The sequence below is a fragment of the Macaca mulatta genome, chromosome 13 (assembly GCF_049350105.2).
Source record: "Macaca mulatta isolate MMU2019108-1 chromosome 13, T2T-MMU8v2.0, whole genome shotgun sequence".
Lineage (NCBI taxonomy): Eukaryota > Metazoa > Chordata > Mammalia > Primates > Cercopithecidae > Macaca > Macaca mulatta.
In genome coordinates this window covers 93,109,010-93,134,393 of record NC_133418.1, presented here as the reverse complement: position 1 = coordinate 93,134,393, position 25,384 = coordinate 93,109,010, and the positions used below count along the sequence as shown (strand labels likewise).

Sequence of the window (25,384 nt, the reverse complement as noted above, 5' to 3'; positions counted from 1 at the left end):
TGAAAACCTGATGAGATCTGAATAAAGTCTATAGTTTAGTTAATAGTGTTGTACCAATATTAATTTCTTAGTCTTGATAAATACACCATGGTTATATAAAATGTTAATTACTAGGAAAAGCTATACAAAAGAAATACATCTTGTCTATACCATCTTTACAACTCTTCTATAAATCTAAAACTATCTTAAAAGAAGAACATTTTTAAAATTCCATTTAATGAAATTTCATCAAACTAGAAACCTTCTATGCAACAAAGGAAACAATCAACAGAGTAAAGATACACTGTATAGAGTGGGAAAAAAATTGCAAATTATACATCTAATAAGGGGGTTACTATCCAAAACTTACAAGGAACTCAAACAGCTCAATAGCAAGAAAATAAATCAATTTTAAAATGGACAAAGGATACAAATAGACATTTCCCAAAAGAAGACATACAAATGGCCAAAAAGTATTTGAAAAAAAAAATGCTCAATATAATTAATCATCACAGAAATGCAAATTAAAACCACAATGGGATATTACCTCACACCTGTTAAGATGGTTGATACCAAAAAGACAAAAGAGAACAAATGTCGACAAGAATATAAAAATGAACTTTGGGAGGCTGAGGCGGGTGGATCACAGGGTCAGGACATTGAGACCATCCTGGCTAGCATGGTGAAACCTCGTCTCTACTAAAAAAAACAAAATACAAAAAATTAGCTGGGCGTGGTGGTGGGTGCCTGCAGTCCCAGCTACTCGGGAGGCTGAGGCAGGAGAATGGCGTGAACCTGGGAGGCGGAGCTTGCAGTGAGCTGAGATCGTGCCACTGCACTCCAGCCTGGGTGTCAGAGCAAGACACCATCTCAAAAAAAAAAAAAGGAAAGGAAAAATGAATGCTTGCACACTATTGCTGGGAATGTAAATTAGTATAGCCATTATGGAAAAAAGCATAGAGATCCCTCAAAAAATTAAAAATAGAACTACCACATGATCCAGCAATCCCACTATTGGGCATATAGCCAAAGGATATGAAATCATGAAAGGTGTCTAAACTCCCATATTCTTTGCAGCATTACTCACAATAGCCAAATATAAAATCAACGTAAGCGTTCATCAATGAATGAATGGATAAAGAAAATAAGATATAGGCCGGGCGCGGTGGCTCAAGCCTGTAATCCTAGCACTTTGGGAGGCCGAGACGGGCGGATCACGAGGTCAGGAGATCGAGACCATCCTGGCTAACACGGTGAAACCCCGTCTCTACTAAAAATACAAGAAAATTAGCCGGGCGAGGTGGCGGGCGCCTGTAGTCCCAGCTACTCGGGAGGCTGAGGCAGGAGAATGGCGTGAACCCGGGGGGGCAGAGCTTGCAGTGAGCCGAGATCGCGCCACTGCACTCCAGCCTGGGGCACAGAGCAAGACTCCGTCTCAAAAAAAAAAAAAAAAAAAAAAAGAAAATAAGATATATATACACAACGAAATAGTGTATATTTACTTAGCCTTAAAGAAAATCCAGTCATTTGTGACAATGTGAATGAACCTAACATCATGAAGACACTTCATTATGTTTATTTTACTTAACACATTATGTTTATGTCACTTAAATTAAGTGAAATTATTTCACTTAAGTGAAATAAACATGGCACAGAAAAACAAATACTACACAATCTCACTTATATGTGGAATTGTTAAGAAGTCATTCACCAAAAAACTATTAGAACTGATAAACAAATTCAGTAAAGTTGTAGGATACAAAATCAACATACGGAAATTATTAGCATTTCTATATGCCAACAGTCTGAAAAGGAAATCAAGAAAATAACCCCATTTACTATAGCTACAAATAAAATTAAATACTTGGACATTAACCAAAGAAGTGAAAGATCTCTACAATGAAATCTATAAAACATTGATGAAAAAAATTGAATAGGACACAAAATAATGGAAGGATATTCCACGTTAATGGATTGGAAGAATCAATATCTTTAAAATGTTCATACATACTACCCAAAGTAATCAACAGATTCAATACAATTCCTATCAAAATACCAATGGCATTCTTCACAGAAATAAAAAAAAAAAAAATCCTAAAATTTATATGGAACCACAAATGACCCAGAAGAGCCAAAGTCACCCTGAGCAAAACTAACAAAACTGGAGGAATCACATTACCTTACTTCAAATTAGACTACAGAGCTATAGCAACCAAAACAGTATGGTACTGGCATAAAAATAGATACACAGACCAATAGAACACAATAGAGAACCTAGAAACAAATTCATACATCTACAGTGAACTCATTTTCAACAAAGGTGCCAAGAACATACACTGGGAAAAGGACAGTCTCTTCAATAAATGTTGCCAGGAAAACTGGGTATCCGTATGCAGGAGAATGGGATATTACCTCACACCTAGACTAGACTCCTATCACTTGCTATTTAAAAAATAAAATAAAATCAGCTAGGCATAGTGGCTCACACCTATAATCCTAGCACTTTGCAAGGCCAAGGTGGGTGGATCACTTGAGATCAGGAGTTCAAGACCAGCCTGACCAACATGGCAAAACCCTGTCCACACTAAAAATACAGAAATTAGGGAGGCATGGTGGCAAGTGCCTATAATCTCAGCTACTTGAGAGGCTGAGGCACCTGAATCACTTGGAGGTTGCAGTAAGCCAAGAACACACCACTGCACTCCAGCCTGAGTGACAAAACGAGACTGTCTCAAAACAAACAAAACAAAATCAAATCAAAATGGATTAAAGACTTCATTCTAAGACTTCAAACTATGAAACCTCTATAAGAAAACATTAGAGAAACTCTCCAGGACATTGTAGTGGGCAAATAATTTCTTGAGTAATATCCTACCAGCACAGGCAATCAAAGCAAAAATGGACAAATAGGGTTACATCAAGTTAAAAAGTTTCTGCACAGCAAAGAAAATAATCAGTAGAGTGAAGAAACAATGTACAGGGGGAGAAAATATTTGCAAACTAACCATCTGACAAGGATTAATAACCAGAATATATAAGGAGCTCAAACAACTCTATAAGAAAAAAATCTAATAATCCAATTTAAAATGGGCAAAATATTTGAAGAAACATTTCTCAGAAGAATACATATAAACGGCAAATAAGTATATGAAAAGGTGTTCAGCATAATTGATTATCAGAGAAATTCAGATCAAAACTGTAATGGGCCAGCACAGTGGTTCAAGTCTGTAATCCCAGATGAGATTAGGAGGCCGAGGCAGGTGGATTGCTTGAACCCAGGAGTTTGTGAGAAACCTGGACAACATGGCAAGACCCCGTCTCTATTTTTTTTTTTTTAATCGCAACGAGATATCATCTCACCTCAGTTAAAATGGCTTTTATCCAAAAGTCAGGCAATAACAAATACTAGCAAGAACGTGAAGAAAAGGGGATCCTTGTACACTGTTGATGGGAAGGTAAATTAGTACAACCACTACGGAGAATAGTTTGGAGGTTCCTCAAAAAGCTAAAAATAGAACTACCATATGATCCAGCAATTCCACTGCTGGGTATATACTCAAAAGAAAGGAAATCAGTATATCAAAGAGATATCTGCACTCCCATGTTTATTGTAGCACGATTCACAACAATCAAGATTTGGAAACAACCTGTATCTATCAATAGGTGAATGGATAAAGAAAATGTGCTACATATACACAGTGGAGTACTATTCAGCCATAAAAAAAGAATGAGATCCTGTCATTTGTGAATAGAGCTGTGGAGGTCATTATATTAAGTGAAATAAACCATGCACAGAAAGACAAACTTTGTATGTTTTCACTCATTTGTGGGAGCTAAAAATCAAAACAATTGAATCCACGGAGATTGAGAATAGAATGAAGGTTACCAGAGACTGGAAAGGGTAGTGGGGGAGGCGGGGGATGGGGGGATATTTAACAGGTAGTACAGAAAAAAAAATAGAAAGAATGAATAAGATCTAGCATTCGAAAGCACAAGGTTGTGACAGTCAATAATTTAATTGTACATTTTAAAATAACTAAAATAGTATAATTGAGGCCAGTCATGGTGGCTCGTGCCTGTGGTCCCAGCACTTTGGGAGCCCAAAGCGAGTAGATCACTTGAAGTCAGGAGTTCGAGACCAGCCTGACCAACATGGTGAAAACCTGTCTCTACTAAAAAATAAAAGATTAACTGGGCATGGTGTCGCACACCTGTAGGCTCAGCTACTTGGGAGGCTAAAGTGGAAGAATCTCATGAACCCCGGAAGTGGAGGCTGCAGTGAGCCGAGATCATGCCACTGCACTCCACACTGGGTGACAGTGAGACCTTGTCTCAAGAAAAAGAAAAAAGAGTGTAATTGAATTATATGTAATACAAAGGATAAATGCTTGACGTGACAGATATCCCATTTACCCTAACAATCATTACACATTGTATGCCTGTATCCAAATAGCTCACATACCCCATAAATATATACTATGTACCCATAAATATTAAATATTAAAAACAAAATAAGGAGAACAACATTACAAGGTTAATTTTAAAACTTTTGTAAAACTGTATAAAAATAAATACATACATACATAAAAGTCAAACTCTGAAGCAGAAAGTCAATGGAGATTACTAGAGGCTAAGAAGTAAGGGATTGGGGAGATATTGGCGAAAGGCTACAACATTTCAGTTAGGATGAAAAAGTTCAAGAGCTCTATTACACAACATGGGGAACTACAGTTAATAGCAATGTGTTATGCACTTGAAAATTGCTGAGAGTAGATGTTCAGTGTTCTCATTACCAAAAAATAAAAGTACGTGAGGTAATGTATATGCTAATTAGCTTGATTTAGCCATTCCACAGTGTATAAAATTTTTGCCAACTTTTAAAACTCCATTTGAAAAAGGAAAGAATGAAAGACAGACAACAATCACTAGCTCATAGGAATTGTGGAATCCTCTGGGTAGACACGTATCTGCCCTGTGGAAGAAATTCCCCCTTTTTTGCTCCCTGGGAAGAATTTCCTCATTTTCTCTGGTCCCTGGATCAGCGCTGTGAGAGATTCTCTTTTCTATTCTCCTGGTTGGTTGTTGTTATTGCTGTTGCTATTGTTGTTGTTTGAGACAGAGTCTCTCCCTGTGTCACCCAGGCTGGAGTGCAGCGGCATGAACATGGCTCCCTGCAGCCTTGACCTCCTAGGCTCAAGCAATCCTCCCACCTCAGACTCCTGAGTAGCTGGGACCACAGGCGTGCACCTCTACACCCAGCTAACCTATTCTCCTTGTTCCCCGCATCTGAAGGTGTATGTCCTGTCCTTCTTGGGGACTGGACAAATTTTATAGCCTACTTCTCCTGCATGTGGCCCTTTAGGAGCCTAAGGGTTGTTTTAAGTCTGAAACATTCAAAGGTTGGATTCTGTGGCAATATAATTTCCTCAAAAAATGATATGTTTGCAATAAACTCATGCCTTACGTTAATAAGAACCCAAAGTTCTTTCTCAAACCTGCCTTTCTTTTTTCTCCTTCACTCACAATATCTCTTTCTCTGAAATAAATAAAAACAGGTTACCTTGAGGCTATCAACCTTGAATGGAATGGCCATGTTCTTAATCTAATCTTTGCCTGTCATTCAAGGACTTTGTCTCAGTCTTATTACCTATATTTGGGAGTCTAGAAGCCGTTGGATTTTTCCAACCTTTCAATGCCTCAAATTTTTAGAGTCTCTTTATTTCTTTTATTTCTGGTTACACCAGCCAATTATCTCCTAACCTCATCTCTTTTTTGTAATACTTTCCCAAAATGCAGCAAATAGAAACCAACATGCAGTAACATTTTGGCTGTTTATAATCATTTCCCCCAGAACTGCTGGCTCAGTAGGGCCATGGCCTACCTCCCAAGATATCACAGGAAGCAGTTTTACCAAATACTTTACCAGTCTATGCCATAGATCTGCCATCTCTGCAGCCCAGAATATCAGTTTCCTTATTCTCCTATATTCAACTATTAAGCCAATAACACATATTTTAGGGTTATAGCAGCAATCCCCTTTAAATTCCTTATATAGGCTGGGCTATGCTAAAGTAAAAATTAAAACTCCCAAATTTCAGTATCTTAAAAGTGTATTTATTGTTCATGCCACAACCCAGGGAGGGGTAAGCAGCTCTCCTCTAAGTGATGGTTCAGTCTTCTTCCATGCTGGGCATCCACCATTTTCAACAATGTGCCATCCAGTTGACAAGGGGAGGAAAAAATGAGAAGGCACATTCATTCCTAACCGTCCCAATTGGAAATGTCATCTCATTTCTGCTCACATTCTATCGGCAAGAATTAGTCATACTGCCACACATTGACTCAAAGGCCCTGGAAAATATAGTTTACCTGGGGATCTAGAAAGAGGAAATGAATTTGGAAGGACCGATCCAGTCAGCCATGCATAAAACCCCACTGTAACATAGTAAGTTGGGTACAAAATATTCAATAACGTAAAATTTAGTATTACCTTGATCCAAGATTAAATAAATTAACAGAGTGAGTCTAACCAGCAATCCAACTGGTAATTCCAGGGCTCCAGCGGCACAATCGGAAACTGTCTAGGTCCCCGTGGCAGTTTGGCACTCCAGGTGGCAGTTTTCTTCTCCAAGTTAAATATGATGAGGATTTTGAGAACAAGGTGGGGTGGAAGACAGAAGTCAATTTTGTTATATCAAAATTCGTGTTATCATAAAATATATTGTCATGGAGTTTTTCTATATTTTGAAAATGTGACCCAGTTGATTCTAAGGTACCACTTTCCTTGTTGAGAGTCATGACTGAGGAGATAACATTTTCAAAGGTACAGACCTATTTTGGTATATATGCCAGTTACTATCACTACATAACAAACCACCACAAAATTTCACAGCTTTAAAAATGCGGCATTTATTTTGCTCAGAAATCTAAAATTGGGGAAAAGCAATGCCCCATGAGCACAGTATTCAACTGGACCCACGGCGTGTAAGAGCTTATGGAGATTCACAGGCAGTACAAGGTAAGTGTGTTACATCTATGATTAACGGGAGCACTGAAACCCCCAAACTTTATGTTCAAACCAAATCCTGCTCTAAATGCAGAAAGAAGACAATGACATTCTAAGAAACACAAACAATCAAGAAATCCTACCATTTCCTTTCTTATTCATGTACTTTCCTATATTAGCCAACCACTTACGCTGGAAACGAACAACATAGAAAGAAAGGGAAAGATAGGACAGCCCATAATTTCTTTTCCTCTCTGTAACTTCCTTACTTATCAATAAATAACAAGTAGAAACTATGGGTAGAACGTGCACCTATTAAGAAATGAAATAAGGCCAGGCGCGGTGGCTCATGCCTGTAATCCCAGCACTTTGGGAGGCCAAGGTGGGCAGATCATGAGGTCGGGAGTTTGAGACCAGCCTGACCAATATGGTGAAACCCCATCTCTACTAAAAATACAAAATTAGCCAGGCGTGGTGGTGTGCGCCTGTTATCTCAGCTACTCAGGAGCCTGAGGCGGGAGAATTGCTTGAACCCAGGAGGCGAAGGTTGCAGTGAGCCACAGCCTGGGCGACAGAGTGAGACTCCGTCTCAAAAAAAAAAAAAAGAAAAGAAAGAAATGAAATGAAATAAGGCCAGGTACGGTGGCTCATGCCTGTAATCCCAGCTGTTTGGGGGGCCACGGCAGGCAGATTACTTAAGTTTAGGAGTTTGAGACCAGCCTGGTCAACATGGTGAAACTCCGTCTCCATAAAAATACAAAAATTAGCCGGGTGTGGTGGTGTGCACCTGTAATCTTAGTTGCTCAGGAGGCTGAGGCTGGAGAATTGCTTCAACCCGGGAGGTGGAGGCTACAGTGAGCCAAAGCGAGATTGTGCCACTGCACTCCAGCCTGGGCAACAGAGCCAGATTCCATCTCAAAAATAAAATTTTTTAAAAAGGCAATGAAATAAGACAATTGAGTTTGTTTTGTGGGTCATTTCCACTGTTCTGGTAAGAATAAAATGTGTATGCATGTAGGAGCCACAAAAATAGGAACTATAGTTTTGGTGATTCCACACATTAGTTAAAAGCTCTTATGTTTGCATTTAAAACAGGCATTGCACAATATCAAAATGAATAATAAAATTCATGCTAACAATTGAAATGTTCCATTTTTCTTCACCTATAAAGATATTAAATAGCAAATTAAAACCACCATAACAGGTCAACAAAAAGACTGTGAAAGAAAGTAAAAAGACAGTTACATTTGTCTCCTTTAGTGATACTTTTTCCTACTTTTTGAATAACAACTCCGCATTTTCATTCTGCACTGTGCCCCACAACTTCCATAGCGTGCCCTTACCGGTAATTGCCTGTTTAACAACTGTCTCTCACTTCCTTCTTCCTAAGAGAACCTCATTTTTATTCATTTTCCTTTTCCAAGGGACCATCTGCTTCAGGTGTGGTGATCTTTAGCCTCAGTTCCAGCCCCAGCGGATGTTTTCTCACTGGTCAAACCCAATTATCTGATCCCTTCCCTACTGCTCCCTAACCAGGATGACTTATCTCCCTTTCCTATTGCACTTTTTTTTTTTATTAGACTCTAAGTTCTAGGGTACATGTGCACAACGTGCAGGTTTGTTACATATGTATACATGTGCCGTGTTGGTGTGCTGCACCTATTAATTCATCATTTACATTAGGTATATCTCCTAATGCTATCCCTTCCCCCCTCTCCCCTCCCCACAATAGGCCCCAGTGTGTCCCAATAACATTTATCACCACTTTACTCATTTGGTTCTTTTTTTAACCGCTTTCCACTAGAATATAAGCTGTATGATTTTTCCCTGTTTTGCCATCTGAGGCTTCCTAACTCCAGTGACACATAATAGACATTCAATAAATATGTGAAGAGCGAACAAATGAATTAATTCTTCTTGCCAATGCTTGGATTAGGACAAAAAGACATGAAGTGTGCTACATGGCTTCTGTGAAAGGTTTTAGTTACTGGCAAAAAAAAAAAAAGAAAAAGAAAAATGGTGTTCACTCTGTTTCCACTGGATACTGTCATATCTCACTGAGGCCTGGATCTGCAGTAGCTTCTTTCAACCACAAGAGAAGCAACAGAAAAAAAAAAGAGAGAGAGAGAGATCAAGTCAACATGCTGAAAATAGCAGAGAGGAAGATGAAGAAACAACTGGGCCCTTGATAACATCTTCGAGTCAATGAATTAACTGACTGGGGAGCCACTCTATCTTGGGACTTCTTGTTGTATGAGGTAATACATTTCTTTACTGTTTCCAACTACCTTGAATACTTACAGTTGAAAACATTCTGATATAACCTTACCTCTCCCTGTTGCATTTGAAACGATTCTTCAGGCCAGGCGCGGTGCCTCAGGCCTGTAATCCCAGCACTTTGGGAGGCAGAGGCAGGCGGATCACCTGAGGTCGAGACCAGCCTGGCCAATACGGCGAAACCCTGTCTCTACTAAAAATACAAAAAAAAAAAAAAAAAAAAAAGGTATCCAAGCATAGCGATTGGGCGCCTATAATCCCAGCTACTTGGGAGGCTGAGACAGGAGAATTGGTTTAACCTGGGAGGCGGAGGTGGTAGTGAGCCAAGATGGCACCACTGTACTCCAGCCTGGGCGACAGAGTGAGACTCCATCTCAATTAAAAAAAAAAAAAAGAGGCCAGACGCAGTGGCTCACACCTGTAATCCCAGCACTTTGGGAGGCCGAGGCGGGTGGATCACCTGAGGTCACGAGTTCGAGACCAACCTGGCCAACATGGTGAAACCCTGTCTGTACTAAAGATACAAAAATTAGCTGGGCATGGTGGCGCCCGCCTGTAACCTCAGCTGAGGCGGGAGAATCACTTGAACCTGGGAGGCAAATGTTGCGGTGAGCCAAGATCATGCCTAGGAGACAGAGCGAGACTCTGTCTCAAAAAAAAAAAGGACAAACCAAGTCAGTCGTGGACTGCCAGGGTTGGCATTGTAGCTCCTTTAACCCATCAAAGAGCGAGGCTTCTTCTACCCATCTTTGTTCAGCCACCCCTGGCTTGCTGTTCTCTGCAACATGTCCACAAGATAACTGCTATATTTGCAAACATCACATCCACAGTGCAATCAAGAGGGAGTAGGAAGAGTGAAGGGCAAACTTACAAGTTAGTTGAGCCTATCCCTTGTTTTTAGGAAAATAACAGATTTCCTAGATCTTGCACTCAGCAAACTTCTGTCTGTATTTTTTTCATTGCCAGAACTGGGACACATGGCCATCACTAGCTTCAAGGATGTCTACAGAGGTCACCATTTTAAGCTACTATTGCCATCCCAAACACGGAACAGTTTCTCCCTCAGAGCCTCCAGAAGGAACCAAACTTGTTGGGACCTGGATTTCAGACTTCTAGACTATGAAAAAGTAGATTTCTATTGTTTTAAGCCGCTCATTTTGTAGTACTTGCCATGGCAGCCCTAGGATACTAACCCAGAAGAAAAAGAGAGTGGGAGAAAGTACCAGGGCCATCTAGCTGGGGCTTGCTAGAAATGACAGCTAGGCCTTTGGGCAAGGTTGAGTTATCACGAAGGGAAAAACAAAAACTTTTCTTTAAGAAATGTGTTGTTGATACACTGACCTTTGAGATCTTCCACACTGACTTTCTTTTCTGTGTGAGCAAAGACTCAAAAGCACAAAAGAGCTTGGCATAGTGGAAGGGAGTGAGAGGAATGCCTGTGCCGTGCGCGCGTGTGTGCGTGCGCGTGCCTGTGGGTGCGTGCACCTGTGCCCGTGTGCGCGTGCGCGTGCCTGTGGGTGCGTGCGCCTGTGCCCGTGTGCGCGTGTGCGCGTGCGCGTGCCTGTGGGTGCGTGAGCCTGTGCCCGTGTGCGCGCGTGTGTGCGTGCGTGCGTGCGTGTGCCTGTGTGTGTGTGTGTGTGTGTGTGTGTGTGTGTGTGTGGAACAGGTTTTTAGTAGGGTTGGTGCTACAGCATACACTTTTGAAGAGCGAGGAGGAACAGAAGGAATCAGACCAGAAAAGCAGGTCGAGGTGGGATGGGGGTTGCCTGAGAGTGAGGACGCAAAAGCCAGCAGAGATGAAGTCAGGGAGTGGAGATGCCGGGGCAGCCATGAGCCCTGCTGCTTGACTGAAAAAGCCCTATTTGTTTAAGTCTGAAAAATTTCAAAGTAGAATACAAAGTAGTTTGGAGCCCTTTTTAAAAAATCGATGTAATATTTAAATACATAACACTTTCATCTCAAAAAATAATAATAAATTCTCCTTCTTCTACCCCATTTCCCATCTATCCACTTGTACCATACAGTCCTCACCATTGCAGGTAAGCCCCTATTATTAATTTCCTATGTATCCTTCTGCATAAAAAGCAAATATATAGTCTTAGTCTTCTCCCATTTTATACAAATAGACAATTTTTTTTTTTTTGAGACGGAGTAGTCCTCTGTCCCCGAGGCTGGAGTGCAGTGGCGCGATCTCGGCTCACAGTGGGGCGATCTCAGCTCACTGCAAGCTCCACCTCCCGGGTTCACGCTATTCTCCTGCCTCAGTCTCCCGAGTAGCTGGGACTACAGGCGCCTGCCAACACATCCGGCTAATTTTTTGTATTTTTAGTAGAGACAGGATTTCACCGTGTGAGCCAGGATGGTCTCGATCTCCTGACCTTGTGATCCGCCTGCCTCGGCCTCCCACATTGCTGGGATTACAGGCGTGAGCCTGGGCGCCCTGCCGACAGATGTTATTTATGCACTCTTTCTTTTCTCAATTAACAATGTATCTTAGTGACATTTCCATATCCATGTAGAGTTTTGACATTCTTTTTTGTAGCTGCCAAAACAATTTCAATTTGATAATTTATTTTCAATCTTTTGTTCCTATGCCATTTCACATGGGTACAAGTAAACTTGTATTAAGTGTTCATTAGAAGTGACATTTTCAGGAGCTCTTTATATATTCAGGAAAATTAATCCTTTCTGATATGACGTGCAACAATGTTTCCCAAGTATCATTTGTCTCTAAGCCTTACTTGTGGTGGGATTTGCTTGTATTTTCAAAAGTAATTGAATTTATCGATCTTTTATGGCTTCTAGGTTTCTAGTCATAATAAAAAGTCATTCTCCACTCCAAAGTTATAAAGGACTTTCCTCAACTTTTTACTTTAGCATTTACTGGCTTTATTTTTTTAGCATCTAAATCTTTTGCCTGTGGATATCCAGTTTCCCCAACACCATTTGTTGAAGAACTATTAATTCCCCCCGTTGAATCCTTTTGGCCTCTTTTTCAAAGGTCAATTGACCATAAAAGTTAGAGTCAATTCTAAATTCTGTTTCATTGATCTTCATGTCTATTTTTATGGCAGTACTGTCTTAATTACTACAGCTTTGTAGTAAGTTTTGAAATTGCAAGTGTGAGTACTCCAATTGTATCATTCTTCTCAAGACTGTTTTGGCCATTCTACGTTCCTTGCATTTCCACATGAATGTAAAGATCAGCTTGTCAATTTTGGAGATTTTGATAGAGGTTGCATTGAATCCATAGATCAACTTAGGGAGTACTGATATTTTAATATATTGTCTTCCAATCCATGAACATAGAATGTTTTTCCATTTATTTACACCTTTCATTTCTTTCAACAATGTTTTGCAGTTTTTAGTAAACAAGTCTTACACTTCTTGTTAAAATTATTCCTAAGTATTTTATCCTTTTTGATGTTATATAAAAGAAATTGTTTTTGAATTTCACTTTCAGATTGTTTGTTGCTAATGTATTGAAATGCAATTGATTTGTTATATTGGTCTTGCATCCTGCAATGTTGCTGAAATTATTTATTGGTCCTAATAGGTCTTTAGTGGATTATTTTAGATTTTCTAAATACATGATCATGACATTTGCAATGTCATTACTTTTGCAAAGTAAAACTAGAAATAGTTTTACTTCTTCCTTTCCAGTCCAGATGTCTTTTATTTCTTTCTTTCTTTTTTTTTTTTTTTTTTTCCTAATTAACCTTGGCTAGAACCTCTACTACAAAGTTAAATACAAGTCATGAGAGTGGACATCTTTGTTTTGTTACTGATCTTAGAGGGAAAGTAAGCACTTTTTCACTATTAAATGTAATATTAACTGTAGGTCTTTCATAGATGCCCTTTGACAAGTTGGAAGAATTTCCCTTCTAGCTGTAGAATTTTTATCTTGAGAGGTACCGGATTTTATTGAATGCTCTTTCTGCATCTATTGAAATGATCATGTGATTTTTGTCCTTTTTTTCTATTAATGTGGTATATGACATTAATTGATTTTCAAATGTTAAGCCAATCTTGCATTCGTGGGATAAATCCCTATTGATTACAGTGTAGAATTCTCTTTTGTTTGCTAGTATTTTGTTAAGGGTGATGTTTGCATCTACATTCCTAATGGATACTGACCTGTAGTTTTCTTCTCTTGTGGTATCTTTGGCTTGGATATCAGGATAATACTGGCCTCAGAGGATGGGCTAGGAAGGAGTTTCTTTCTCATTTACTTTCTGGAACAGTTTGTGAATTGACTTCTAACAGGTCCGATATTAAGATTAGAATCCTCATTTGGCTTATGTTTGAATTTTCTGGTATGCTTTTACACATTCTTTTATTTCTAACCATTTTGAAACCATTTATTTTAAAAGTGTTTCTTGGCTGGGCATGGTGGCTCATGCCCGTAATCCCAGCATATTGAGAGACCAAGGTAGGCAGATTACTTGAGGCCAGGAGTTCGAGACCAGCCTGGCCAACAAGACAAAACCCATCTCTACTAATAATACAAAAATTAGGCTGGGCATGGTGACTCACGCCTGTAATCCCAACATTTGGGGAGGCCCAGGCAGGCAGATCACTAGAGCCCAGGAGTTCAAGACCAGCTTGGCCAACATGGCAAAACCCCGTCTTTACTAAAAATATAAAAGTTATTGTATTTTGTGTGTGTGTGTGTTGTACTGGGCCTGGTGGCACGTGCCTGTAGTCCCAGCAACTCTGGAGGCTGAGGCAGGAGAATCACCTGATCCCAAGAGGCAAGGTTGCAGTGAGCCGAGACTGCGCCGCTGTACACCAGCCTGGATGAGAGAGCAAGACTGTCTCAAAAAATAATAAATAAATAAATAAATAAATAAACAAACAAACAAACAAATAAATGTGTTTCTTTTAAGAATACAATTAGGTTTTGTTTTGTGATCTCAAATAATAATTTTTTGTTAATGGTTAAGTAAAGATTTAAAGCTATTTTGAGCAACTTGCACATCAACTCGATTTTGAACATTCACATTTGGCTTAGATTTTCCATATAACATTGGAGGTAACATAAAACACTGATTTCGGGAAAGAGGACAAAGATGAGCTCTTAGTGAATCGTACATGCCTTTCTGCCATGAACCTGATTATGCCACACAAATATGGAAATGACCCTAGTGAAAACGGGCAGAGAAAACTTGCATAAAGAGTTGAACAAGCTGTTGAGCTAAGTAGGAACAAAATAGGTGAAAGGGAAGAGGAGGCACATTTATATTTGTGGCAATCCTCCTATATGTCAGATCCTTCACCTCATGGACTCATTTAATGCTGCCAATAATCTTCCCAGGTAGTAATGACTGTCCCTATTTTACAGATGAGAAAATTAAGGTTTAGATAGTTTTCTGATACTCAAAGTGTGGTCCTAGACCCCCCAGCATCAGCATTATCTGAGAACTTGTTCTCAGATAGACCTCCTGAATTCGAATCTGCATTCAACAAGCTCCTCATGTTATTTGTATGTACAATACATTTTAAGAATTACTAATGCATCTCTGAAGGCCACAAATATAAATAGAACCTGACTCCAAAGCCTGTGTTGCTTGTTCTGCAGCTGCTACAGAATCAAGTAGCAGATTAAACCCACAGCTAAAGTTAGCCAACTAGAGGAGTTTGTGTTGTTACATTGTGCCTCAATGTTCTCGTCTGTTCAATGTTTTAAACATCTAAAAGAATAAATACATTCTAAGGCAACAGAAGTATGCCATGCACCTGCAGGGGTGGGAAAGATCAGCTCCAGGTCACACAGGAAGCCTCTGCCCCCCACGCAACCTTCCTTCCCAGTAGCCAAGTGCGGGAACTGCTTCCTGCCCCAGAACCTGAAGGTGGGGTTAGGAACGTGGGCCACAGCGAGCAGGGGCGTCAGGAGGTCGCCCTGTGAGAGCACCTGGGCCAGCGCTCAGCCCCATAGGGCTGCTCAGAGGCCAGCACCACCCCCGTCCCCTCACGGCAAGCAGTGTGGGACCCCGACTCCAGACCCTGAAACGGATGATCCGTCTTCAGCAAGGTCACCACAGTTGGCCTTTGGAAGGAAAAGCAGTAAGCCACCTGAGCCGCGCATGTTGGCCACACTCAGAGTATCGAGCGAGCATCACTCGACACCCGCAAGGGTGCACAGGGTGTTCAGCGAGGCGTCACTTAGAACGACATTCCCTCCGGAACGTCACACAGCCACCAGAGACAACTGCAGACGGCCACCCTTCTACAGGCTGTGTGTGTGTTAACTCACTCCACCCTCACAGCAGCCCAACAGGGCAGCACGGCCAGCGTCCCACTTTGCAGACAAGCAACAGACACAGAGATCACTTGTCCGTCATGTCCTGCTCGTCAATGGCAGAGCAGGGACTCAAAGCCGGTACGCTGGCTCTGACATTTTCACTCTTCAACACATGCTCCAAGCTATGTGGGTCTATCCATACTGACCAGGGACAGCTCAACACACACCACACTATAAAGCTGTACACGTGCTCACATGTGTGACGCAGGCAGGGAGAGAGGTGAAGGACAGCCACCACAAAGCTCGCAACTGTCTCCTCTACAGAGCAGAATGTGAGGCACTCTCTCCCCTTCCGTCTTTGGACTTTCATACATGGTTTGGATTGTTTTGGATTGCATAACTCTCGCTTTCACAAAAATAAACAGTTGTAAAAAAAAAAAAAAAAAAAAAAGTATGCCATGTTGAATACTCCTTGAAGTTAAAAAACCACCTTAAGCCCCAAATGTTTTGTTAGATTTGTATTTGTTGGAGGCCGAGACAGGCAGACTGCCTGAGCTCAGGAGTTCGAGACCAACCTGGCCAACATGGTGAAACCCCAACTGTACTAAAATGCAAATAAAAAAAACCAGCCAGGTGTGATGGTGGGCGCCTGTAATCCCAGCTACCCAGGAGCCTGAGGCACAAGAATTGCTTGAACCCAGGAGGCGGAGGTTGCAGTGAGCTGAGATCCTGCCATTGCACTCCAGCCTGGGTAACAAAGCGAAACTCTGTTTCAAAAAAAAAAAAAAAAATCAATTGGCCTTCTTTTTACCTCATCTTCCAGACTATTCCCCATTAATTTTTATTTTTCGATTTTAGAGGAAATATCATTTATGTTTGCTTTTGCTTTGCTTTCAAAAAAGTTGATGCACTTTTGATCTAGCCCAGGTGCTCAGAGATGAGCCAGCTTGTTCTGCTCTGTAGGCTTAAAAGAGCTTTTTAAACAGCAAAACCATAAAATAATTCAGTTATCATAACTTTTCCCAACAAGACCTTCTAACTTGAGAAGACTGGATCATCTGTCTCATAGAACACTGAATAATGTACTCTTCTTGCTTCCTTCAAAATCTTAGAACCAAAGACCTCATCAAATAGGGTTCATAGATAATTAATGCAGCTCCATTTGTTTAATTGCAAGTCTTAGCCTTGATTTTTGGTTATTTAATTCTCTCAGTAAAATGTAGCTGTTTTTAAAGCACCAGTTTTATGAGCACATGCTGTACTCATTGAAGCTATGGAGTCCTTTGCATCTTTTCCCAGCTGTCAAAGTTTTTATAATGGCATCTTAGGGATGAAACCATTAGAGAAAGAGAACACATTTCAGGATTTACTGGGCGAATTAACCCTTTAAATTAGTACTTGCCCCAGGCCAGGATACCTCTCCTGGGGGGCTGTGGCGTTAAGGGGAAAGAAGGTAAATACAATTGAGAGAGAAAATATGTAATAGCTTTCAAGTAAAGCATAGCTGGGCTTCAATAGTACTGTCACTACGTTGCTTTGCACAAGTCCTAATAGCTATTAAAGTCTCAATTTTCTCATCTGTAAAATGAGATCTCGCAGGGCCATTGTAAGAATTAAGTGGGTTAATGGATATAAAGCATTTGGCCTACAGCAAGCTTGTAACATAATTTAAATCTCCCTGGAAAAAGAAAACCTGAAGTTTAAAGACAGAATCAGAACTGAAAGCAAGAACAGAAGCACTTCCTCTTAGAATCAGACATCCAGACCACACTCCTTGCCCTGACAGAGTGTAGGACATCTAGAAGGTTAGAGAAGTCTGACTGTCATGGGGAGGAAGTTTGCCTAAAGCAAGGCTGGTACCCTCTCTAAAGCAGTTCAAAAGAATTTGAAAACACCAGCTCTGTGCACCCCACATAGCTTGTTAAATCACCCCACATTATCTCAGTCAGGATGACTCAACGCTAGAGCCTGGCTTGGCCAGAGCACTGAGGCTACAGCCTTCTGTAAACAAGACCAAGGACACACGACAGCAAGAAAGAAGACAGGCCACTCTCCTGGCTACCTCTGTCCAAACCTGTACATCAAAAAACAGAAGTTCTCTCATTCACACTGCAGGACAGGAGGAGTACAGGAGCAGAAGGAGCAAAGGCGAGACGGGATTTGGCTTACACACTGAAACAAATTATGTGTCTGCACCCTAAACTGTCAACCTTGGCTATTCTTCAAGGTAAAGGAGAGGGCCCTAAATAATCATTTATGAATCATGTGGTCCAGGCACTCTGCCAGAGATCACTTCTCTCACTCCTCACCACATCTCTATTGGTAAAGAATTATACTTCCTCTTTTAGTGAGGAGCAGAGGCTCTGAGAGACTATCAAGCTGTCCAAAGTTATACAACTGAATCAGAACAGAAATTGGAACACAGGTCTTTCTGACATCTTACAAAACCAGTTAACATAGAATTCTGTATTTGGTATATAGAGTGTTTTCGTTTTTGTGAGTTTGGGGTTTTGTTTGGTCAGTTATATTTGGGGGGGTTCTTATTCTCCCCTAAATACTATTAAGTCTTAGAGATAAAATCCAACCCACTTCTTTTTAAATACTTTGGATAAAACGCTGAGATGGGAGAGGTCCCTTGACCCCATCCTGGGACTTGCGACAGTGGTGTGGCTTGTTTACTCAGCTGCCACTCTCAAACTCCTTGTGGAAAGGGGAGCACACAGGTGAGCAGGTGCAGGAGCCAGGGTAAGTGCCTTTGGCCACCAGCCAGCCCACAGCAGCATCTAGGAGTTGCCTGCGACCTCTGGAGTCCCAGAAAGCATGTGTTACAAGCAATTCTCTTTTAGCTTTCCCATCCACGGATGGCTGAAGTGCTAAACAGCTCAGTGAAGAGTCATCGTGACAGCCTTTTTGGGTTCCCACACCCAGTGCATCCCGAATTCTTGTCCGGCATCCAGGAAGAATCAGGTCATACGAACGGATCAAAGGATGGTGTATGCAGAGGATTTTATTGAGCAATGGAAGTGGCGCTCAGCAGGATGGGGAGCTGGAAAGTGGAGTAGGAAGATAGTCTTCCCCTTCCCCTTGCGGGAGGGGGAGCACACAGGTGAGCAGGCGCAGGAGCCAGGGTGAGTGCCTCCCAACCATCCCCAACTGAACTCCTCTCAATGTTCACATGCTGCTTCTCTTCTCTCCTTCTCTGCCATGCCACTCTGCTCCTCTACCAGTGGAGCTTGGGCCTGTCATGAGTAGAGGATGGGGGCCATGGTGGGCCAGGGTCGTTTTGGAAAAGGCAACATTTGGGCAGGAAAACAGGAATGCATGTTCTCATTTAGGGCCATGGGTCCAGACCTGAGGATGAAGCCCTCTCCAGGGACCCCACCTTCTTCTACCTGGTATTTCCCTGCCTCCTGTCCATATCAATACTTTCATTAGCCTTAATGTTAAATCTTTTCTGAAGTCTTCAGATTTCAATAATCATTTCTTCATTACCATAAGAAATGTAAATAATTCAAGAAAGTGGAAATTCTAACCCTGTTGGGCTCTTCCCACAAGTGCCTGGTGCTTATATGAAATAATGAACTAATTTCTCCTTGCTGCATCCATATATGAATCCAAAAACTGAGCAGTCCTTAGAAATGATCATTAGGCCTTCTCAGGCAGGCAGCAGGAAAGGCTGCAAGAATCTCAAAGGGTCTGCAGCCAGGACACCCATTTAAAGAGGTGATATATGCTTCTATATAATTTATTTTTTTCTGTCCTTGTTCCATTATTTTTCACCACAAAAATTATTTCTGATTTTTCACCCACTTTATGCCAAACAGCAGGGGATGAATTACTACACCTCTTTAAAGGCTGTCAGAATTTCATGCAGTCTGAGTTATGAAAACAGAAGATGAAGGTTTCAAGCCAATAGTGTTTGCTTTGTTGAGTGAACTGAAGGATTACATGTAAAAGGAATACTATTTGCTAAGGATGTTACTTTAATGGAGGTTTAGTTTTGAGCTTTTTATTTATTTATTTATTTTATTGTATTAAGATGGAGTCTCGCTCTGTCGCCCAGGCTGGAGTGCAGTGGCGCGATCTCAGCTCACTGCAACCTCTGCCTCCTGGGTTCAAGCGATTCTCCTGCCTCAGCCTCCTGAGTAGCTTGGGACTACAGGCATGTGCCACCATGCCCAGCTAATTTTTGCATTTTTAGTAGAGACAAGCTTTCACCATGTTGGCCAGGATGCTCTCGATCTCTTGACCTCATGATCCACCTGCCTCAGCCTCCAAAAGTGCTGGGATTACAGGCATGAGCCACCGTGCTCAGCTGAGGTTTTTATTTTTTTAACAACATATTGCTCCACCAGAAACAAGCACATTAACTAGCTTAGTTCCTGTGGTTGGTTGGTTTATTCTTATCTCACTGGAGATGTTCTCTCTCTCTTTTTTTTTTTCAATTAAAAAAAAAACTGTGCTTCAAAATTTAAACCCGAGTCACACTTATCTCACAGGAAATTTATTCTAAGAAATGTTTTTCTAGGACAAGTATCTGTTTTCCCTTAGTGTCCCCCAACACAGCGTATACATGTTAATTACTTAATTTCAGTTTATAATAATTGAAGTTCCGTTAATTTGTGAGATTATACCCAGATCACACACACACTCTAAAAATATTCCTAGTTGTATTCTAATTTTACTAACTGCCAAAGGTTTTCTGCAATAATCTCAGCCACCCACTGGAGATGTTCTTAAGCCCTGAGAAGACAGCTCATCAGTCAAAGAAATAGACAGCACTGAGCAAAAACACATTGCTGTCCATCCATCCTCATCTTTCAGCAATCAACAAGTGCTTTCAAAATACTATGAGTTAGATAGATCAATATGTTGATTAATCTTCTTAGAGTTTGAAATTCATCATCTAGATATTTTCCTCTTGTTTGTTGTATTATTCCTGGCAACAGTAACCAACTTCATTTTAATTGGTAGCCAATTGTTATAAAATTTTTGATGACTGACTCTATATTTTTGCCAAACAGAGTGGCCCAATGTTTTTCCCCCATAAAACAAACATATAAGTAGTGGAAAGAAAAAGCAAACAAACAGTTTACAAGTCAGAAAGCCCTAGAACCGAGGTGGTATGCTGATATACTCGCAACAAAATTGCTTGATCTAATATTTAGGACATAAGCTAGATGCAAGCAACTCAGCACTTAACATAAAAGTTTTGCTAAGATTAATTTGGTTTTAGAAAAGCAAAGCTGACCTAGGCATATTGACTTGAATCCATGGTAGGATTCTGCTAAATACCTCTAGAAGAGTCTGTGATTTGCTATCTGTGTGTAAAAACATACAATCAGGCCAGGCAGGGTGACTCATGCCTGTAATCTCAGTACTTTGGGAGGCCGAGGTGGGTGGATCACCTGAGGTCGGGAGTTTGAGACCAGGCTGACCAACATGGAGAAACTCCATCTCTACTAAAAATACAAAATTAGACAGACGTGGTGGTGCATGCCTGCAATCCCAGCTACTCGGGAGGCTGAGGCAGGAGAATCGCTTGAACCCAGGAGGTGGAGGTTGCAGTAAACCAAGATCATGAGATCATGCCATTGCACTCCAGCCTGGGCAACAAGAGCAAAACTCCATCTCCAAAAAAAAAAAAAAATATATATATATATATATATATGTGTGTGTGTGTATATATATATGTATATATATACACACACACACACACACAATCAAAGCTTATTTTAAAACCCTAAATTATTTTTCTTTGTACTTTGGTATCTTTGCAAATGAATAAACCTATTAGCAGAGGGAATTGCTTCCGTGGATAGGCTTAAACACATATGCATAGTTATATGTTATAACATCTCAGTTAACTACAGTGGTGGGTGGGGATGGAGTGCTCTAAATAATTGGATTGTATAGTTAAGTTAATTAAAGAAGTTAAATGAAACCCCATAACATGTGACACTAATAATCATCCACTATTTTTAAAACTTTCTTCTTCCTTGGATTCTGTGACATTCCCTTCTACTAATTATTTTCCTATGAGCTGACCATTCTTCTGATTTCTGGTTTCTCTTATTCTTCAACATCCCCTAAATGTTTCCACATTTATTTCCTCAATAACCATTCTTTATACGTATTTAATGCAATCAGCCTTTCACACACCTTCCTTTATCAACTCTACGTAAATAGTATTACCAGAACAAATTGCTAAGGTAGAGAGATGAAGGAAGGAATAAAGCAAAGAGAATGAGCGAGACAGAGACAGAGGGAGAGGGAGGGACAGTAGACTCCTAAAATATTTTCCCCCAGCTTCTCCCCCAAGTTCCAGACCCACTTTTCCAACCTCAAGGTAAACATTCCCACTTGAAAAACATCTTAAATACTCAAAAGATGTTGAAACCACATCTTTAAAATAATGTTTTATTGAGCTATATTGATATAAAATTAACTGCATATATTTAAATGTACAATTTGATACATTTTAACATATGTACACACCCACGAAATCATCATAATGAAAATAGTAAAATATGCTCACTGCCCAAAATTTCCTCATGCCTTTTCATAATCCCTTCCTTTCTCATTCTTCACCACAGACCCTCCCGTAGTTGATCCTCCCATACCCAAAGAAATTGATTTAATTTTTGTCAATATAGATTTGTTTGCATTTTATAGTTTCACACGAATGAAATCATACAGTATGTACTCTTTTTAGATTAGCTTCTTTAACTCATAAAGCATAATTAGATTTGTCCTTGCTGTTGAATGTATCCATGGTGCATTCTTCTTTGTTGTTGAGTAGTGTTGCGTTGTATACCATGCATTATATGCCATGCATGGAACACCACAATTTGTTTACCCACTCACCTGTTGATAGAAGTTTTGGTTGCTTATAGTTTGGGACTATTGCAAATGAAGCTATATGAACATTAGTGTACAAATCTATATGTGAACATATATTTCTTTTCCTATTGGGTAAATAAATATATTGGAGGACTATTAAATAGTAGGTCTTATTCATTCTTTTTATTTTTTTCATACCCATTAACCATCCCCACCTCCCCCTTGCCCACTTGCTTCCCTCCTAGCTTCTAGTAACTATCCTTCTATTCTCTATCTCCATGAGTTCAATAGTTTCAATTTTTAAATCCCACAAATAAGTGAGAACATGTGATATTTGTCTTTCTGTGTCTGCCTTATTTCACTTAACATAATGACCTCAAGTTCCATCCATGTTGTTGCAAATGAGAAACTTATTTTTTATCACTGAATAATACTCCATTGGGCATAAGTACTACATTTTCTTTATTGAGTCATCTCTTGATGGACACTTAGGTGACTTCCAAATCTTGGCTATTGTGAACGGTACTGCAACAAACATGGGAGTGCAGGTATCTCTTTGATAGACTGACTTCCGTTCTTTTGGGTATAGAACCAGCAGTGGAATTGTTGGATCACATGGTAGCTCTGTTTCTGGTTATTTTTGGAATCTCCAAACTGATCTATATAGTGGTTATACTAATTCACATTCCCACCAACAGTGTATGAGGTTTCCCTTTTCTCCACATCCTTGCCAGCATTTGTTATTGCCTGACTATTGGGGAAAAGTCGTATTAACTGGGACAAGATGATATCTCATGGCAGTTTTGATTTGCCAGTCTCTGCTGATCAACGACATTGAGCACCTTTTCACACGCCTCTTTGCCATTTGTATGTCTTCTTTTGAGATGGGTCTATTTAAATATTTTGTCCACGTTTTAAATCAAATTATTAGATTTTTTTGTATAATTGTTTGAGCTCCTTATATACTCTGATTATTAATCCTTTGTCAGATGCATGGTTTACAGATATTTTCTCCCCTTCTGTGGGTTGTCTCTTCACTTTGTTGATTGTCTCCTTTGCTGTGCAGAAGTATTAACTTGATGTGATCCCATTTGTTCATTTTTGCTTTGGTTGCCTGTATTTGTGGGGTCCTACTCAAGCAATTTTTTCCCAGACCAATGTCCTGGAGAGTTTCCCTAGTGTTTCCTTGTAGTAGTTTCATACTTTACAGACTTAGATTTTAGTCGTTAATCCATTTTGATTTGATTTTTTTATAAGGCAAGAGATAGGAGTCAAGTTTTATTCTTCTGCATATGTATGTCCCGTTTTCCCAGCACCATTTATTAAAGAGACTATCTGTATTAGCCCATTCTTGCATTGCTATAAAGACACGTCTGAGGCCAGGCACAGTGGCTCATGCCTGTAATCCCACTATTTCGGGAGGCTGAGGTGGGTGGATCATGAGGTCAGGAGATCAAGACCAGCCTGGCCAACATGGTGAAACCCCGTCTCTACTAAAAATACAAAAATTAGCTGGGCATGGTGGTATGCGCCTGTAGTCCCAGTTACTTGGGAGGCTGAGGCAGGAGAATCACTTGAACCCAGGAAGCAGAGGTTGCAGTGAGCCAAGATCACACCATTGCACTCCAGCCTAGGCAGCAGAGCAAGACTCCGTCTCAAAAAAAAAAAAAAAAGAAAAAATAAAGCTGGGCACGGTGGCTCATTCCTGTAATCCCTGCACTTTGGGAGGTCAAGGCAGGTGCAACACAAGGTCAGAAGATCGAGACCATCCTGGCTAACATGGTGAAACCCCATCTCTACTAAAAATACAAAAAATTCACCTGTAGTCCCAGCTACTCGGGAGGCTGCCAGGAGAATGGCGTGAACCCGGGAGGCGGAGCTTGCTGTAAGCCGAGCTCTTGCCACTGCACTCCAGCCTGGGCAACAGAGCAAGACTCCATCTCAAAAAAAAAAAAAAAAAAAACACCTGAGACTGGGCAATTTATAAAGAAAAAATCGTTGTTCAGCAGGCTGTACAGGAAGCAAGCATGATGCTGGCATCAGTTTGGTTATGAGGGAGACCTCAGGAATCTTCAATCATGGCAGAAGATGAATAGGGAACAGGCACATCACATGGCCAGAACAGGAGCAAGAGACATACAGCAAGGTGCCACACACTTTGAAACAGCCAGATTTCATAGAAAGTCACTTACTATCACCAGAATGGCACCTGGAGGATGGTGCTAAACCATTCTTGAGAAATCAGCCCCCATGATCCAATTACTCTCACTAGGCCCCACCTCCAATACTGGGGATTACAATTCAACATGAGATGTGGGCAGGGACACAGATCTAGACTACATCATTCCACGCTTGACCCCTCTCAAATCTCATCTTTCTCACATTTCAAAACACAATCATGCCTTCCCAATAGTCCTCCCAAAATCTTAGCTTATTCCAGCATTAACTCTGAAGTTCAAGTCCAAAGTCTCATCTGATATTCATCTCCTTCCACCTATGAGCCTGTAAAATCAAAACAAATTAGTTACTCCCAGGGTACAATAGGAGTATAGGCATTAGGTAAACATTCCTGCTCCAAAAGGGAGACATCAACCAAAAGAAAGAGACTACAGGCCTCACACAAGTTCAAAACCCAGCAGGACAGTCACTAAATCTTAAAGCTCCCAAATAATCTCCTTTGACTCCATGTCCCACATCCAAGTCACAGTGGTTCAGGGAGTGGGTTCCCAAGGCCTTAGACAGCTCTGCCCCTGTGACTTTGGAGGGTTCAGCCCCCACAGCTGCTCTCAAGAGCTGGCATTAAATGTCTGTGGGCTTTTCCAGGCACACAGTCAGGGGATCTACCACTATGAGGTCTGTGGGACAGCAGCCCTCTTCTCATTGCTTCACTAAGCAGTGCCCCAGTGGGGACTCTGTGGGGGGGTCTCCAACCCCACATTTACCCTCCATATTGCCCTAGTAGAGGCTCTCCATGAGGGCTCCATCCCTGAGGCAGGCTTCTTCCTAGACACACAGGCTTTTCCATACATCCTCTG

General features: G+C 40.8%; 1 long non-coding RNA gene across 1 annotated transcript in view; it reads right to left on the bottom strand.

Annotated features, from left to right (window-relative positions):
- LOC114671740 (uncharacterized) overlaps positions 1-10,720 on the bottom strand; it is a 122,165-nt gene extending 111,445 nt beyond the window's left edge. Inside the window, exons 1-2 of the long non-coding RNA XR_003721798.2 lie at positions 10,604-10,720; positions 6,470-6,601 (exon numbers count right to left, since the gene is read on the bottom strand). This is a non-coding gene — a long non-coding RNA (uncharacterized LOC114671740). The remainder of the gene's footprint in view (positions 1-6,469; positions 6,602-10,603) is intronic.
- Positions 10,721-25,384: the final 14,664 nt, after the last annotated feature.